Genomic DNA, 14,976 nt, shown 5'->3' on the forward strand with positions numbered 1-14,976 from the left:
ATGATGGTCGAAGTAGAGATAAAATGTAGACTGGCGATGGGAAGGAAAGCGTTTCTGAAGAAGAGAAATTTGTTAACATCGAGTATTGATTTAAGTGTTAGGAAGTCGTTTCTGAAAGTATTTGTATGGAGTGTAGCCATGTATGGAAGTGAAACATGGACGATAAATTGTTTAGACAAAAAGAGAATAGAAGCTTTCGAAATGTGGTGCTACAGAAGAATGCTGAAGATTAGATGGGTAGATCACATAACTAATGAGGAGGTGTTGAATAGGATTGGGGAGAAGAGAAGGTGGCACAACTTGACTAGAAGAATCGTTTGGTAGGGTATGTTCTGAGGCATCAAGGGATCACCAATTTAGTATTGGAGGGCAGCGTGGAGGTTAAAAATCGTAGAGGGAGACCAAGAGATGAATACACCAAGCAGATTCAGAAGGATGTAGGTTGCAGTAGGTACTGGGAGATGAAAAAGCTTGCACAGGATAGAGTAGCATGGAGAGCTGCATCAAACCAGTCTCAGGACTGAAGACCACAACAACAAGAAGTGACCGCTCTGTCAGCAAGGTCCAGACAGGCTAGTGGGGGTAAGGGTTTGTTAGTTATTGGGAGCTCCAATGTTAGGCGGGTCATGGAGCCCCTCAGGAACATAGTGGCTAGGGCGGGTGTAACACTACCGCCCTGTCGGACGTGCGTTAGCTCAATAAAGCCTGTACTGTAATAAGTTCACGGGCTTCACCTTGTAAACAAGGATTTAGTACATAAGTTGACCGCGTGTACCTAACGGAAGCAATTCGGACTTATTCAGTCAGTAACTACAGTGATGCGTCAAGCAAATGTGAAGTATAATTACGCGTTCGCATGGACAAGAAGTACACACAGTAGATACTACCAATGATTAATAATACGGTCGCCAGCCTAATTAGGCATTGAATGAGTTTTTCCCTGTACAAGTATGTGCATGTACAAGCATAATGACACGTAGTAATGTTGCGTTTTATAGCAAAATTTAGAACCAAAAAGAATCTACTGAACTAAGGTTTTCTTCTTTTGTACTAATTTGTACGAGCTAAAATTACACAACACCACACAGCAATGATTACTACGAGCTGCACTTTGTATATTGATCAGACTGAAATCGGGCATAGATTACCCTAGAATCAGCAATTTTGAAAACACACATACAATGTCACTATTAAAATTGGAAAAAAAAAACACTGATACACTTAGGTTTAATATAGCAATTAATTTTACTGTTCAATTCTGATCAGTACACTTCAAAATGTGCAAGAATAGGCAAGAGAAAAGGGGGGGGCCCTGAAACTGTTACTGTCGTTATGCTGAAACTAGTAAGTCCTGAAGGTACATTAACACTCAAAATTGTCAATCTGTGGATAACTACTTTATTCCTTTTATTACTGAATCAATTAGTTATTATTCTTTCAGTCTCAAATTAATTAACTAACATTGCTAGCTCAATTCAAATTTTATCTTTCAATTTAATCGCACTGTTGTTCTTTACTAACATTTACATTTGCACTCCTAACTTTCAAACTGCTTTATAGCATAGATCGATCTGCAGATAATTTAATACTAACTGTAAACTTTCAGTTCGGGATACTCGGGTTGCACAATATATGGTAAGGACCCTGTCTAGGTCAATGATAAGGATAAGTGATGGCTAAGGCAATTCTGGTAAAAGTCACGTTATTATTGAACAGTTAGAACAGTTTCAACACTGGTCCACACAGATACACTTCTAAAGATGAAATAAATGTTTGACCTGTGCACGTAGTTGCGGCGGATGGCGGGCAGCGAGATAGCGGGCAGCACAGCACACATACAAGCACGGCTAAGGCTCTCACAGTATCGGCACTTTCATTCTTCTTAGCGTCGTAATCTTTCCAATTTTTTGCCTGAGGAAATAGCCATGCCAAGTAGTCGTCGGAATCGGCCCATCCGAGGCTCAATGGAATCCACTTTTCCTAGATAGCCTCCTCGGTACAGTACATGTTCCTCTGACCGATACTCAACTCCGACTGTGTCACTGAGCCCGTTGTGCCGATCCGCGCCAGTGTGCGTTTTCCCGCGCTCGCCTGCATCCACCTTTTCCCGCGCCCCTACAGGTAGGGTATTCACCACAGGTTTTCTACTACACATATTCTAATGCATTACCTACGTATGGACCAAGTGTTTAAATTACAATTTTCACATTTTACAATAGTTTTAACATTAAATACATTTCCTTTTGGTTATCAAATCGCTTGAAATCTAACATAAATAATAACATTCATTTAAAAAGTTGTGTACAGTTTCTTTAACATGACACGAAAAGGGAAAAAATTCAAATTAATATTTACATTATTTTACATAAATTCAGAAAGAAACATTTATCTAAATGCTTAAAGAAAAAAATTATTATAGGTACATTATTGTTACACATGCCCCTGTTTCCAGAAAATTTTCTTAAGTCTAAATTTTATGGGAACACTAAATTTAACAATAATACACTGGTTCTGAATCTTCACGTAAATGTTCAAGAAGATTTACACTACATATTTCCTTCCACTCACTGTATATAGGTTCACACTATTTTAATATATTAAGACCAATATCTTGTTATTTACTTAAGTGCCTTTTGCACAGTCCAACTTCCCATTTAAACATTACTAAAATAGCAATTTAATCATTTTTTCCCAAATTTCTGAACGAAATAATTTAAAATTCTGGAATGCAAATATTTAACTACAAAAACAAATGCATATTCCTTATATACTATAAGATAATTTGTCGCTGCTTGCTTTGAATAGCAGTCCATTTTCTAATTTACTAAACAAAACACACACACAAAATTTTCAGAAAATTAACTACACATATTTACTGCCTATTATGTGGATTTGGGCAGTCCATTTCACTTCATATTGTCACATCCTTTGGATTACATCTACTATTTTCCATCGACTATTTATCTGCCCTCATTTGTATTTGGCAGTCCTTCCTATTCTGGTTCATACACTGCTCATTTTCATTTTTGACAGTTCCACCTGTTATCTGTCTGAAAGCATTTACCCTTTCCTTTCAGTCCTTTTCTCCATACATTTTTATAGTTACAATACAATTGGTAATCTGAAACTCACATAACTACATTAGTAAACTTTCAATGGTATACAGGCATTTACAAAGAATAGTTACATTTGAAACAATTTGTGTTCAGCATAAGATACAGCACAATTACTCGTTTCTGGGAACATATAATTTCAGATCCACTATATTTCTTACACCTAAAGGTCTTTTGGATTTTGGGTAGATTAGGTAGTAAGCATTTTCGTGTGGAATGTTCTGTATTATATATGGTCCATTATAAATATACTTAAATTTTGAAATTTCATGGTTTAGTTCACTAGATTTTTCGTGGGTTTTCAGAAGAACATGATCTCCAATTTTAAATTTTGAAACTTTTAGATTCTTATCGTGTCTTCTAGATCTAGATTCGGCTTTTTGCTTTGCCCTTTTTATTACCAATTCTTTCTTTTGATTCAATCCCAAACTTGTACAAGGTGGAAACTCTAATTTTTCTTCAATTAAACTTTTACTACTTTTATCTAACAAAATTTCTTCCGGTGGGAACCCTGTAGTTTCATGATGTAATGTGTTCATGACATTCTCAAAATCCGATATGAATCTGCCCCAGGCTCTATGATTGTGACTGCAGTATGTTCTACACAATCTCCCGACTTCGCGCATGTACCTTTCAACCGGATTGCTTGCAGGATGGTAGGCTGCAATATATTTAACCTCCACACCATTTTTCTCCATTCCCTCTTTCCAAATTTTGGATATGAACTGGGGTCCATTGTCCGATAGCACTGCCTTGGGTTTCCCGATGGTCTTGAAGTATTCGACCATCCTACTAAATACAGCTTTTGCTGTGGCTTTTTTCAAGGGGTATAGTTTCACAAATTTAGAAAATACTTCCAAAATCACCAAAACATAGGCACAATTTCCCGAAGTCTTTGGGAGGGGACCATATAAATCTACCGATAATAAGTCTAGGGTGTCTTCAGGCAATGTACTCTGCATTGGTCCCCTACTAGTTTTGTTCGGTACTTTGGTCTTTTGACAGACATCACATGACTTAATCCGTTCCTTTACCTTCTTACTTACACTACCGGTAATCACTACGACATTATTCAGTTTATCCAAACATTTTTTCGGCCCACTATGCCCCAATGCCAAATGAAAATAATCTATGACATCAGTATCAAACTGGTTTGGCCAACATACCCTCCATTCCTCAGTAACTAAATCTTTCCTCCTATATAAAATGCCTTTATAAATTTTGTAATATTTCTTAATTTGAGGATACTGCACACTGTCAAAATTTACTTTCACTGATTTCCAGGTTGAATCCCCATTCTGATGGTACCTCATATTCTTACATATCTGCTCAATTTTCCTATTTCCTGAAATCTCTTTCATATACCTTATCTGAAAAGTACCCTCTTCCCCATTTTCATTGGGCACTTCACTCATACCATTAGGCAATCGAGATAAGGCATCTGCCACATAATTCTCAGTACCTTTAACATAGCAAATATCGTAATCAAATTGCTGCAGGTACAAAGCCCAACGAGTTAGCCTACCATTAAGTAAACGGCAATCTTTAAGAAAAGTCAAAGCTTTGTGGTCGGTATGTATAATGAGCTTATGGCCCCACAGATAATTTCTAAATTTCTTTAGCCCCCATATAATGGCTAAAGCTTCCTTTTCCGAAATAGTGTAGTTTCTCTCGTATCTTGATAGGGTTCTACTGGCAAATGCGATAGTCCGGTGTTCGATTTCTTTGCCCTTACAGATTTCCTGGAACACTTCTATGCCAATTCCATAAGCACTGCTGTCAGTACTCATATGGAAAGGTTTTGACAGTATGGGGTGATGCAAAATTTTGTCATTCAAAAGTTCCCTTTTTAAGTTTTCAAAATCTCTCATGCATTCTTCAGTCCACACAAAAGCACTATTTTTCTTAAGTAAATTATTCAAATGAGGACTATTAAAAACTTGGCCCTTGACGAATTTTCTATAGAATCCACATAAACCTAGAAAGGCTTTCAACTGTTTTCTATTTCTAGGAGCTGGACATCCCGATATTGCACTTAACTTCTCCGGATCCTTGCCAATACCGTTTGTAGTAATTACGTGCCCCAGAAACTTTATTTCCGATTTCACAAATTCACACTTCTTCCATTTAAGTGTCATGCCCCCTGCTTGTAGAGCAACAAAAACTTTCTGTAATAACTCGCAATGCTCCTGCCATGTTTCTGTAGCAATTAGTAAATCGTCTACATAAATGGTTAACCGGGAACTCAGTTCTCTACCTAACACAAAGTCCAGTGCCCTAATAAATACTGCCACAGATGTGCTAAGCCCAAATGGCACTACTTTATACTGATAGCATTTCCCGGCGAATAGAAAAGCGGTATATTTACGGGATTCTTTACTCAACGGGATTTGCCAGTATCCAGCGGTCATATCCAGACTGGTTAAATATTTTACGTTATAAAACTTTTGGAGCATTTCGTCCAGATTCTCAGGCCTATCTATTTCCTTCTTTACTATTTTGTTTAAAGTCCTAGCGTCGATAACTACTCTCACTCCCCCATCCCTTTTGTTCACTATGATAAGGGGACTATTATACTCGCTGTTACTTCGTTCGATTACCCCCCCACTCTATCATCTTATCTATTTCCACTTGAACAGCCTGCCTCTTTGATATGGGTATCGAAAACGGTCTTACGAAGAAAGGTTTATGCTCTATCGTCTCAATCTGGTATTCAAAATTCTTAACTAGGCCAGGTTTGTCCGAAAATACGGGGCTGTTATTATCTAAAATTTCAAGCAACTCTGCTTTCTGTTCGGGAGATATTCCCTCTAAATTTTCCACCATTCCCTTAAATTCATGCCCCTGCTTGTCACTTTCATTTAATAATTTTTGGACATGGTACACCTCATACTTGTTTGTCAACCCATCATTCCCTTGGTCGATCTCCAACAACAACGAATCAATTCCTGAATCAAACACTTCCCCAATTCCCTCAAAATTCAATTCCAAATTCCTAAATGTACTATTAATTTTGATCACTCCCTGGCTACAATCAATAATAACCTTTTCTTTATCCAACCAATCTATCCCCAAAATCATTTCAGTACTCAGGTCTGGCACAACCAAAAAATCGTGTTCAAAGTTTTGTCCTTTTATACTAAATTCAACCAAAATCTGGTTCTTTACCGGCTTGCTAGCCTTGCCAGTAGCCCCAACAATTTTTACACCTGTTACTGACATAATTACTAGCCCAGGCTTATCACAAATGTGTTCGAAAAACGATTGGGAAATTGCACTTATCTGAGACCCAGTATCCAGAAGTACCTGCAATTCCATGTTATAAATTTCAACTGGTATTATTGTTTGTTTCACCGTCAAATGTTTTTCATTATCGTGGTCTTCCTTAAGCAAATCCGGGTCGACGATAACATCGTCCCAAGATATGCTTTTAACATTCACTTCACATATATCTGGCGGTTTCTTTGGTTCCGGGAGTTCAAAGTCATTAATTACCTGAACCCTTTGCGAAATATACTCTGAATCGTCCGGTGGTTCTTTCTTTCTTTGTTCGGTCTCAACGCCTGGATTTTGTTTTGACACTTCGTCATCGTTAGGTACAATATCGTACTTAACTGCATCCCCTTTGATTTCACTGATTTTTTCATATCCTCTTTCAGTGAAAGTATATTCACTTTCTTTTATACCTAAAAATACATCTTCACTAGAGTCATCACTACTCTCTTCCTCAACACCAGATTCATTTAAGTACGCTACTTTTGCACAACAGGGAAAGTTAGTATATTCAATTTTGTCTATATTAGCGTATCTCTCATCTTCTGAACTATCGTCGGAATCCGACCATTCCGGATCGCTATCAGGTTCTAACATAAAGGCTTTTCTGAGACAGGCACTAAGTTCCTCCTCGGTATTGTCGTCAGGCTTAGATTTTAATCCAATCTCCTCTTTTGGCGAAACGACCTCATCATCAGCTTTATTTACCTCTACTGTGACTTCATATTCGGTGTAATCCTCGTGGACTTTAATTACTTTCATGTAATCATCTGCCCCTACTCCACGGTGCCTCTCGGTAGCAGCTGGTACTATGGGCGGATTGTTAGCAGAAGTTATTTCTTCGTCAATGCTGAGGATTTCATCCTCCAAATTCTTCCTATCATTAACCTTCCTCTTATCGGCAGCACGCGTACTTTGCGCGGCGCTATTTATTTTCCCCTCTTCAAATTTGGGCCACGTCAATTTATTGACGCCCCTATCATTTCCCTTTCTACTAACTAATTTCCTCGCCTCATACTCCTTCTTAAAATCCTCCCACTCACATTGCTTTAGGCCCTTGTACAGATCGTCGATCTGCACACGCCCATCATCTACTTCTGCTAATTCATTATCGCCCTTTACCACATTGCGAACACTGCTAACCGCACCTCTCTGTGTATTCACAGTCTCATTTATTGTTTCCTTTGCCACGGAATTATCACTCGTAAAATTTTCATTATCTCTTACGGCTACGTTCGTACCTACTGCTGCCTTATTGCTAGCGGCTTCTCTCTGAACAGATGTTCCGCTAGGCTGGGCCGTTGCCCTCTGATGCTCCACTCGCCCGTTAACCTGGAGTATTCTGCGCGGCCTATATGACTCATGCTGGCTCGCACCTGACGCTTGTCTCGCCACAACACGTTGCGTCGTTTCACGCCTGTCTCTAACCTGTCTCATTACATTACGGTCGGTCCGGTATCTGTTCTTAAATCGGGGCCGGTATGTATTGTCCGCTTCCGTTTGGCCCGCAACGTTCGCGGAAATTAGTTTCCCGCGTCGTTATTATTTTGCGCGGCATACCCTCTACCGCGACCGGTATAATTTCCTCTGCCTCTTCCTCTACCTCGTCCTCTCTGTATTATATTGACGCGAAATCCATCGCCATCATTCCTTTCGTCATTATGTCGGTTATTATGGTTACCAAAATTTTGATAATTGGCACGACTTGCGCGCCAATGGTCTTCGTCTTCGACCCTTTCGAGAAATGCTTGGAAGCTACGATGATTGCTTCCTACATACCTCTTTGAATCTTCTGGGAGCTTTTTATACAGTTCCCAGATAATTTCTGAATCTGATCTTCGGCCTCTTAAATGTGTCAATTTCCGGTACCAATACTCGCAGAAATCTTTCAAAGAATTCCTGCCCCTGTTATCATGCAGTTTGGCCATGATAAACTCGCGCCATAAATGGTCCTGCTTTTGTTCAGACCAATATTCTTCCGTAAATCTTTGTCTGAATTCTTCGAACGTCATTCGTTCGGTATTTAAATTGATTCCCCAGCGCTTAGCGTCACCTGCTAAGGCGCTAATTACTACATTTATCTTTTCCTGATCAGACAAGTGCTCAGGAAATACTCTCTCGCAATTTTTGATAAAGTCTAACGGATGCCACCCGTTATGTTTCTTGGCGGGATCGAAGCGTTCCTCGCCTTCTAACAGCTTCGTAATCGGTGTGCCATTACAGACAACACCAGGCCTATCTTTTATTTTGCTCTCCAGATCGAAAATTCTGCCTTGAATTTTCGTAGTATTTTGTTCACAATTTTGAACACATCCGGTTACTTTTTTATCTAAATCCCTTTCAGTGTCTAAAACTACCTTTTTCAACTGTGATATCCCGTGTTGACATTCGTTTACGATCTCAGTTTTAAGACCGAAAACTTTTTCGTCTACTTTAGTTTCAACCAGAGGTTCTACTTTCTCTTGGATGTTGAGAATTTCAACATCGAATCTACTGTTAATGTTACCAATTTCCTCCTGCATAGTATCCATATTTTTGTTAATGGTGTCAATTTCAAATTTCATATTATTTACCACAGAACTTAAATTTCCCACTTTTTGTTCTACCTGCTCTATTTGTTTACTAATTCTAATTCCTTGATCTTTGACCTGTGCTTTAATCTGATCACTTTGGGTTTTTAGCTGCTCGTCAACGTGTGTTTTTAGCTGCTCATTCTGTGTTTTGAGCTGCTCGTCAACGTGTGTTTTGAGCTGCTCATTCTGTGTTTTCAGTTGCTCAGTCTGTCCTGCCATTTGTTTGGTTAATTGTTCTAATAGATCGTTCATGCTTAATATTTTTACACTGTTTTGTTCTATGGAATTTGTGTTTTCCGATCCTACTTCAAAAGTCTCTTTCGGTTCTTTCTTTATTTGTGGTGAATCAAATATGTCAGTGGATTCGTTCACGTACCCACTATCATCTACAAAGTCACCCTCTACTTCCTGTTTTGTCCCTTGCTGTGTTCGAGGCGATCGCGACATTTCAATCTGTTCGTTGACGTGTTCATGGTATTGTATATACGCCAATTGTCTTTCGCTAACGCCATCTGTTATCTGGCCGCGTAGACTCCTGCTATTGCTAGCCGCATTCTCCATTTCGCTCGGCACATCTACCCTGTCCCCGTTCCTGTCCATATTGAATACCAATCACACCGCACTATTATACTTGACTCACGCTATAGTTTACTTTGCTAAACTTTATTGCTGTTCGTGCCACTGAACATCCACTGTTCGGTCTTTACGTTAGTGTATAACCGACAACAACTGGATGTCCTGTCACCGGGAAGCCACGTGTAACACTACCGCCCTGTCGGACGTGCGTTAGCTCAATAAAGCCTGTACTGTAATAAGTTCACGGGCTTCACCTTGTAAACAAGGATTTAGTACATAAGTTGACCGCGTGTACCTAACGGAAGCAATTCGGACTTATTCAGTCAGTAACTACAGTGATGCGTCAAGCAAATGTGAAGTATAATTACGCGTTCGCATGGACAAGAAGTACACACAGTAGATACTACCAATGATTAATAATACGGTCGCCAGCCTAATTAGGCATTGAATGAGTTTTTCCCTGTACAAGTATGTGCATGTACAAGCATAATGACACGTAGTAATGTTGCGTTTTATAGCAAAATTTAGAACCAAAAAGAATCTACTGAACTAAGGTTTTCTTCTTTTGTACTAATTTGTACGAGCTAAAATTACACAACACCACACAGCAATGATTACTACGAGCTGCACTTTGTATATTGATCAGACTGAAATCGGGCATAGATTACCCTAGAATCAGCAATTTTGAAAACACACATACAATGTCACTATTAAAATTGGAAAAAAAACACTGATACACTTAGGTTTAATATAGCAATTAATTTTACTGTTCAATTCTGATCAGTACACTTCAAAATGTGCAAGAATAGGCAAGAGAAAAGGGGGGGGGGGCCCTGAAACTGTTACTGTCGTTATGCTGAAACTAGTAAGTCCTGAAGGTACATTAACACTCAAAATTGTCAATCTGTGGATAACTACTTTATTCCTTTTATTACTGAATCAATTAGTTATTATTCTTTCAGTCTCAAATTAATTAACTAACATTGCTAGCTCAATTCAAATTTTATCTTTCAATTTAATCGCACTGTTGTTCTTTACTAACATTTACATTTGCACTCCTAACTTTCAAACTGCTTTATAGCATAGATCGATCTGCAGATAATTTAATACTAACTGTAAACTTTCAGTTCGGGATACTCGGGTTGCACAATATATGGTAAGGACCCTGTCTAGGTCAATGATAAGGATAAGTGATGGCTAAGGCAATTCTGGTAAAAGTCACGTTATTATTGAACAGTTAGAACAGTTTCAACACTGGTCCACACAGATACACTTCTAAAGATGAAATAAATGTTTGACCTGTGCACGTAGTTGCGGCGGATGGCGGGCAGCGAGATAGCGGGCAGCACAGCACACATACAAGCACGGCTAAGGCTCTCACAGTATCGGCACTTTCATTCTTCTTAGCGTCGTAATCTTTCCAATTTTTTGCCTGAGGAAATAGCCATGCCAAGTAGTCGTCGGAATCGGCCCATCCGAGGCTCAATGGAATCCACTTTTCCTAGATAGCCTCCTCGGTACAGTACATGTTCCTCTGACCGATACTCAACTCCGACTGTGTCACTGAGCCCGTTGTGCCGATCCGCGCCAGTGTGCGTTTTCCCGCGCTCGCCTGCATCCACCTTTTCCCGCGCCCCTACAGGTAGGGTATTCACCACAGGTTTTCTACTACACATATTCTAATGCATTACCTACGTATGGACCAAGTGTTTAAATTACAATTTTCACATTTTACAATAGTTTTAACATTAAATACATTTCCTTTTGGTTATCAAATCGCTTGAAATCTAACATAAATAATAACATTCATTTAAAAAGTTGTGTACAGTTTCTTTAACATGACACGAAAAGGGAAAAAATTCAAATTAATATTTACATTATTTTACATAAATTCAGAAAGAAACATTTATCTAAATGCATAAAGAAAAAAATTATTATAGGTACATTATTGTTACACGGGGAAGAAGCCCAACGTTCACTCGGTGTGCTTGCTGGGGGGCCTTGTCCAAGATGTGGAAGAGGGTCTTCCGGCGGCTGTCGAGTGTGCGGGGTGCATCCAACTGCAGATTGTTGCACATGTCGGCACCAACGATGCCTGTCGTCGGTGATCCGAGGAAATCCTTGGGCCCTATCGACGGTTGGCTAAATTGGCGAAGGTGGCCTCTATCTCTCGAGGAGTGGAAGCCAAGCTGATGATCTGCAGTATCTTACCCAGGGTGGACCGGGGTCCTCTGGTTTGGAGTCGAGTGGAGAATCTAAACCAGAGGCTACGTCGACTCTGTGACGAAAATGGTTGTAGATTCCTCGACCTACGCCATGGGGTGGAAGGTTGTAGGACGCCCCTCCATAGATCAGGGGTGGCGAGCACATGGCGGTGTTTTAAATTAGGTTCCTCCCGCCGGGAAATAAACCGTTGGCCTAAAAAATTACCAGTTCATGTCACTGATGTGGGCGTGCCATTTGTAAAAATTGTTAGTTCGCCTAATCCAGTGAAATCTTTTTAAGTGCTTTATCTGAAAACTACCATGAGCAGTTAAACAGAGAACCGACTCGTGGCGATAACATATTAGACCTTCTGGTGACAAACAGACCCGAACTATTTGAAAAAGTTAACACAGAACAGGGAATCAGCGATCATAAAGCGGTTACGGCATCGATGATTTCAGCCGTAAATAGAAATATTAAAAAGGGTAGGAAGATTTTTCTGTTTAGAAAAAGTGACAAAAAGCAGATTTCAGAGTACCTGTTGGCTCAACACAGAAGTTTTGTCTCAAGTACAGATAGTGTTGAGGATCAGTGGACAAAGTTCAAAACCATCGTACATTATGCGTTAGATGAGTATGTGCCAAGCAAGATCGTAAGAGATGGAAAAGAGCCACCGTGGTACAACAACCGAGTTAGAAAACTGCTGCGGAAGGAAAGGGAACTTCACAGCAAACATAAACATAGCCAAAGCCTTGCAGACAAACTAAAATTACGCGAAGCGAAATGTAGTGTGAGGAGGGCTATGCGAGAGGCGTTCAATGAATTCGAAAGTAAAGTTCTATGTACTGACCTGGCAGAAAATCCTAAGAAATTTTGGTCTTATGTCAAAGCGGTAGGTGGATCAAAACAAAATGTCCAGACACTCTGTGACCAAAATGGTACTGAAAGAGAGGATGACAGACTAAAGGCCGAAATACTAAATGTCTTTTTCCAAAGTTGTTTCACGGAGGAAGACTGCACTGTAGTCCCTTCTCTAGATTGTCGCACAGATGACAAAATGGTAGATATCGAAATAGACGACAGAGGGATAGAGAAACAATTAAAATCGCTCAAAAGAGGAAAGGCCTCTGGACATGATGGGATACCAGTTCGATTTTACACAGAGTACGCGAAGGAACTTGCCCCCCTTCTTGCAGCGGTGTACCGTAGGTCTCTAGAAGAGCGAAGCGTTCCAAAGGATTGGAAAAGGACACAGGTCATCCCCGTTTTCAAGAAGGGACGTCGAACAGATGTGCAGAACTATAGACCTATATCTCTAACGTCGATCAGTTGCAGAATTTTGGAACACGTATTGTGTTCGAGTATAATGACTTTTCTGGAGACTAGAAATCTACTCTGTAGGAATCAGCATGGGTTTCGAAAAAGACCGTCATGTGAAACTCAGCTCGCGCTATTCGTCCACGAGACTCAGAGTACCATAGACACGGGTTCACAGGTAGATGCCGTGTTTCTTGACTTCCGCAAGGCGTTCGATACAGCTCCCCACAGTCGTTTAATGAACAAAGTAAGAGCATATGGACTATCAGACCAATTGTGTGATTGGATTGAGGAGTTCCTAGATAACAGGACGCAGCATGTCATTCTCAATGGAGAGAAGTCTTCCGAAGTAAGAGTGATTTCCGGTGTGCCACAGGGGAGTGTCATAGGACCGTTGCTATTCACAGTATACATAAATGACCTGGTGGATGACATCAGAAGTTCACTGAGGCTTTTTGCAGATGATGCTGTGGTGTATCGAGAGGTTGTAACAATGGAAAATTGTACTGAAATGCAGGAGAATCTGCAGCGAATTGACGCATGGTGCAGGGAATGGCAATTGAATCTCAATGTAGACAAGTGTAATGTGCTGCGAATACACAGAAAGATAGATCCTTTATCATTTAGCTACAAAATAGCAGGTCAGCAACTGGAAGCAGTTAATACCATAAATTATCTGGGTGTACGTATTAGCAGTGATTTAAAATGGAATAAGCATATAATGTTGATCGTCGGTAAAGCAGATGCCAGACTGAGATTCATTGGAAGAATCCTAAGGAAATGCAATCCGAAAACAAAGGAAGTGGGTTACAGTACGCTTGTTCGCCGACTGCTTGAATACTGCTCAGCAGTGTGGGATCCGTACCAGATAGGGTTGATAGAAGAAATAGAGAAGATCCAACGGAGAGCAGCGCGCTTCGTTACAGGATCATTTAGTAATCGCGAAAGCGTTACGGAGATGATAGATAAACTCCAGTGGAAGACTCTGCAGGAGAGACGCTCAGTAGCTCGGCACGGGCTTTTGTTAAAGTTTCGAGAACATACCTTCACCGAAGAGTCAAGCAGTATATTTCTCCCTCCTACGTATATCTCCCCAACAGACCATGAGGATAAAATCAGAGAGATTAGAGCCCACACAGAGGCATACCGACAATCCTTCTTTCCACGAACAATACGAGACTGGAATAGAAGGGAGAACCGATGGAGGTACTCAAGGTACCCTCCGCCACACACCGTCAGGTGGCTTGCGGAGTATGGATGTAGATGTAGATGTAAACAGGTCATTCCAAAGGATTTAAATGTGCTTAATGTCATGTTAGTAAATTGTCGAAGAGTCTGTAGCAAGGTCCCCGAGTTACTCTCCGAAATAAACAGTAGCAATGCCAATATTGTATTAGGTACCGAAAGCTGGTTGAAACCAGACATCAAAGCAGTGAAATTTTGAACTCGGATCGGACAATGTTTAGGAAGGATAGGGCATGCTATGGGAGGTGGTGTGTTCATTGCAGTTAAAAGCTGTTTAAACGCAGTTGAGATCGATACTGGGTCGGACTGTGAAATAGTCTGTCAATCAAACAACGATTTTCCATTGTATTAGGATGTTTTTATAGACCACCAGCATTCGCAACAAACGTCGCAGAATGTTTCAGGGAAAGTCTCGAGTACACAGGAAATAAATATCCAAATTATCCATTAGTTATAGGTGGAGACTTTAATCTGGCATCCATTGACTGGGAAAATTACACGTTTATCACAGGGGGCAGAATCAAAGATTCGTGTGCAATTATTCTATGATCGCTCTCAACATACAACCTTGAGCAATTGGTTTGAAAACCAACTCGAGATGGGAACATATTAGATATCTTGGCGACAAACAGACCTACCTTTTTGAGGAAGTTAATCTTAGAGAAGTATGTTCC

The sequence above is a fragment of the Schistocerca cancellata genome, chromosome 2 (assembly GCF_023864275.1).
Source record: "Schistocerca cancellata isolate TAMUIC-IGC-003103 chromosome 2, iqSchCanc2.1, whole genome shotgun sequence".
NCBI lineage: Eukaryota > Metazoa > Arthropoda > Insecta > Orthoptera > Acrididae > Schistocerca > Schistocerca cancellata.